The sequence below is a fragment of the Tasmannia lanceolata genome, unplaced genomic scaffold, assembly GCF_043159265.1.
Source record: "Tasmannia lanceolata isolate RefF3 unplaced genomic scaffold, GAP_Taslan_0.1 ptg000579l, whole genome shotgun sequence".
In the NCBI taxonomy this organism is placed as follows: domain Eukaryota; kingdom Viridiplantae; phylum Streptophyta; class Magnoliopsida; order Canellales; family Winteraceae; genus Tasmannia; species Tasmannia lanceolata.
In genome coordinates, this window is record NW_027519251.1 from 55001 (window position 1) to 60000 (window position 5000).

Here is a 5000-nt window from a genome sequence, read left to right on the forward strand (position 1 = left end):
CAAGTGACGCCATGGCCTACTCGCCCACCGCCCTCTATATTGCCTAACCTTGGCAACCATGGTCCATTCCCCACTATATGCCATGGCCTTGTGCCCATGGTCTTCACAAGACAGCATCCAAGGCGCCTGAAAGGCCAAGGGAGCCCAACCCAGCAATGCCCAGCCAAGGCCAGGCATTCCAGTGCCTACCCGGGCAAAAACGCCCAAAGCATGCCCCATTCGTTAGCCTATCCAGGCAAAAACGCCCAAAACCAGCCCATTCCAGTGCCTATCCGGGGAAAACGCCCAAAGCATGCCCATTCCTTAGCCTATCCAGGCAAAAACGCCCAAAACCAGCACATTCCAGTGCCTATCCGGGCAAAAACGCCCTAAGCCTGCGCATTCCAGCGCCCCGCAGCATGCCACCCTCCTATAGGGTTTACGCAACCAACCCGCCTAACCACCAGTGGCAACCAAAGGTGCTGTTAGTGACGACTTCTGAAGACGCAACGAGACGCGACGGGTTTGCGCCCAGACGCGACGAGGCGATGCGGGATCTGCGCCCAACCGTGCCTACACCCGCCGACTTGATGCGGGAGCTGCTGGCCCAAGCATGCCTAGCGTGCAAGGCCTGCGTGCAAGGCTAGTGTGCAAGGCTCGTGGGCAAGGCTAGTGCGCAAGGCTAGTGCCCAAGGTCTGTGTGCAAGGCTAGTGCCCAAGGCTAGTGAGCATGGCCTGTGTGCAAGGCTAGTGTGCAAGGCTTGTATGCAAGGCTAGTGTGCAAGGCTGGTGTGCAAGGCTTGTGGGCAAGGCTGGTGCGCAAGGCTAGTTCCCAAGGGTTGTGTGCAAGGCTAGTGCCCAAGGCAAGTGCGCAAGGCTCGTGCCCAAAGCTAGTGCGCAAGGCTTGTGTGCAAGGCTACTGCGATGGGCCAGTGCCCAAGGCTTGTGAGCAAGGCTTGTATGCATGGCTTGTGTGCAAGGCTAGCGTCCAAGGCTTGTGCGCATGGCTTGTGCGCAAGGCTTGTGTCCAAGGCTTTTGTGCAAGGCTCGTGCGCAAGGCTAGTGTGCAAGGCTTGTGCGCATTGGCAGGTAGCCCACCAGCATGCACGATCCAAATGCCACTCACGCGACAACACGGTGCCAAGCCGGGCATGGTGTGCACTCAAAACCAATCAACGGACAGAGGTCATGCGTCATGGGGGGGATCTAGCAAGGCCATGGGGAAGGTCATGGAGGACCTTGGAAGCAAGCGCAAGACGAGAGCGAATCGAACAAGGGGCCAGGACGGGGCCTTGTGCCCATGGTCTTCGCAAGACAGCGTCCAAGGCACCCGAAAGCCCAAGGGAACCCAAACCCGGCCGACACTTGCAATCGCACATGCTCTCTGCAACACACCATCAATGCCGCCCAACGGGGCCAGCACGAGCAGTCCTCCGCGGTCCCCTGGCCCTGCGCACGTTTGTCTTCGAAACCGAGCATCAATGCCACAGAAAGTGCCGGGGCGCCAGCTGGAGCCATCATCCGCGTTGCCATGGCTCGCTTGGCCTTGGCTTGCCAGGCCCCGACACGAGCAATCGCGCATTTTCTTTGCAACCGACCATCAATGCCGCCCAACGGGGCCAGCACGAGCAGTCATCCGCGGTCCCCTGGCCCTGCGCACGTTTGTCTTTGAAACCGAGCATCAATGCCACAGAAAGTGCCGGGGCGCCAGCTGGAGCCATCATCCGACGTGCCATGGCTCTGGTCCCATGGTCTTCGCAACCGAGCATTCGTGACACCCGCGGGGCCAGGACACCAACCCTTCCGACACGAGCATTCGCGCATGTTCTTTGGCCACACAACGGCGCCAGCACGAGCAAAATCATCCGCGGTGCGGTGGCCTTGCACGGCCTTTTGTCTTTGGAACCAACCATCAGTGCCACGGGAAGTGCCGGAGTCCCGGCATCCGCGGTGCCAAGTCATTGCGCCCTTGGTCTCTGCAGCGGGGCATGCCGGGCACTCCCAACCATTGCAAGCAAGCAAGCAAGCAAGAAAGAAAGTAAGTAAGTAAGTAAGTATTACATATAGGGGCGGGACATGCGGGGAGATCTGCGAAACGTGCATTACGGGGCACACGCGTACCTACCGGGGCATACCGACCCCTATTGGGGCACACGTGTGCATATCGGGGCATACCGGGCCTATCGGGGCACACGCGTACATACCGGGGCATACCGAGCCCTACTGGGGCACACGTGCGCATATCGGGGCGTACCAAGCCTATCGGGGCATACGCATGTATCCCAAGGCATACCGAGTCAATCCGGGCATACGCGTTCATACCGGGGCGTAACGGGCCTATCGGGGCATACTTGGGCATATCCGGGCAAAAAATGCCCAAAACTTGCGCAACCTTGGCAACCGTGGTCCATTCCTCTCTATATGCCTAGCCTTGCCAACCGTGGTCCATTCCTCACTATATGCCATGGCCTTGTGCCCATGGTCTTCCCAAGACAGCGTCCAAGGCCCCCGGAAGGCCAAGGGAGCCCAACCCAGCAATGCCCTGCTATGGCAAGCCAAGGCCAAGCATTCCGGTGCCTATCCGGGCAAAAATGCAATTCCTCTCTATATGCCTAGCCTTGGCAACCGTGGTCCATTCCCCACCATATGCCATGGCCTTGTGCCCATGGTCTTCCCAAGACAGTGTCCAAGGCGCCCGGAAGGCCAAGGGAGCCCAACCCAGCAATGCCCTGCTTTGGCAAGCCAAGGCCAAGCATTCCGGTGCCTAACCTTGGCAACCGTGGTCCTTTCCTCACCATATGCCATGGCCTTGTGCCCATGGTCTTCGCAAGACATCGTCCAAGGCGCCCAAAAGGCCAAGGGAGCCCAACCCAGCAATGCCTTGCTAGGACAAGCCAAGGCCAAGCATTCCGGTGCCTATCCGGGCAAAAACGCCCAAAGCATGCCCATTCCTTAGCCTATCCAGGCAAAAACGCCCAAAATCTGCACATTCTAGTGCCTATCCGGGCAAAAACGCCCACCAGCATGCCACCCTCCTATAGGGTTTGCGCAACCAACCAGCCTAACCACCAGTGGCAACCAAAGGTGCTGTTAGCGACGACTTCTGAAGACGCAACGAGACGCGACGTGTTTGCGCCCAGACGCGACGAGACGATGCGGGATCTGCGCCCAAGAATGCCTAGACCCGTCGACTTGATGCGGGATCAGCTCGCCCAAGCATGCCTAGTGTGCAAGGCCTGTGTGCAAGGCTAGTGTCCAAGGCTAGTGTGCAAGGCTCATGTGGAACGCTAGTGCGCAAGGCTAGTGCCCAAGGCTTGTGTGCCAGGCCCGTGTGCAAGGCTAGTGTCCAGGGCTTGTGTGCATTGCTTGAGTGCAAGGCTTGTGTGCATTGCTCGAGTGCATGGCTTGTGTGCAAGGGTTGTGCGCAAGGCTAGTGTGCGGGGCTTGTGCGCATGGCTAATGTGCACGGCTTGTGTGCATGGCTACCGTGCAAGGCTAGTTTGCATGGCTAGGGTGCAAGGCTCGCATGCGAGGCTAGTGTGCAAGGCTGCGTGCAAGGGAAGCGTGCAGGGCGAGTGTGCGAGGCCACTGTGCACGGCGCCAGCACTAGCGAGCCATCATCCGCGTTGCCATGGCTCGCTTGGCCTTGGCTTGCCAGGCCCCGACACGAGCAATCGCGCATTTTCTTTGCAACCGACCATCAATGCCGCCCAACGGGGCCAGCACGAGCAGTCATCCGCGGTCCCCTGGCCCTGCGCACGTTTGTCTTTGAAACCGAGCATCAATGCCACAGAAAGTGCCGGGGCGCCAGCTGGAGCCATCATCCGACGTGCCATGGCTCGCTTGGCCTTGGCTTGCCGGGCCCCGACACGAGCAATCGCGCATTTTCTTTGCAACCGACCATCAATGCCGCCCAACGGGGCCAGCACGAGCAGTCATCCGCGGTCCCCTGGCACTGCGCACGTTTGTCTTTGAAACCGAGCATCAATGCCACAGAAAGTGCCGGGGCGCCAGCTGGAGCCATCATCCGACGTGCCATGGCTCTGGTCCCATGGTCTTCGCAACCGAGCATTCGTGACACCCGCGGGGCCAGGACACCAACCCTTCCGACACGAGCATTCGCGCATGTTCTTTGGCCACACAACGGCGCCAGCACGAGCAAAATCATCCGCGGTGCGGTGGCCTTGCACGGCCTTTTGTCTTTGGAACCAACCATCAGTGCCACGGGAAGTGCCGGAGTCCCGGCATCCGCGGTGCCAAGTCATTGCGCCCTTGGTCTCTGCAGCGGGGCATGCCGGGCACTCCCAACCATTGCAAGCAAGCAAGCAAGCAAGAAAGAAAGTAAGTAAGTAAGTAAGTATTACATATAGGGGCGGGACATGCGGGGAGATCTGCGAAACGTGCATTACGGGGCACACGCGTACCTACCGGGGCATACCGACCCCTATTGGGGCACACGTGTGCATATCGGGGCATACCGGGCCTATCAGGGCATACCGGGCCTATCGGGGCACACGCGTACATACCGGGGCATACCGAGCCCTACTGGGGCACACGTGCGCATATCGGGGCGTACCAAGCCTATCGGGGCATACGCATGTATCCCAAGGCATACCGAGTCTATCCGGGCATACGCGTTCATACCGGGGCGTAACGGGCCTATCGGGGCATACTTGGGCATATCCGGGCAAAAAATGCCCAAAACTTGCGCAACCTTGGCAACCGTGGTCCATTCCTCTCTATATGCCTAGCCTTGCCAACCGTGGTCCATTCCTCACTATATGCCATGGCCTTGTGCCCATGGTCTTCCCAAGACAGCGTCCAAGGCCCCCGGAAGGCCAAGGGAGCCCAACCCAGCAATGCCCTGCTATGGCAAGCCAAGGTCAAGCATTCCGGTGCCTATCCGGGCAAAAATGCGATTCCTCTCTATATGCCTAGCCTTGGCAACCGTGGTCCATTCCCCACCATATGCCATGGCCTTGTGCCCATGGTCTTCCCAAGACAGTGTCCAAGGCGCCCGG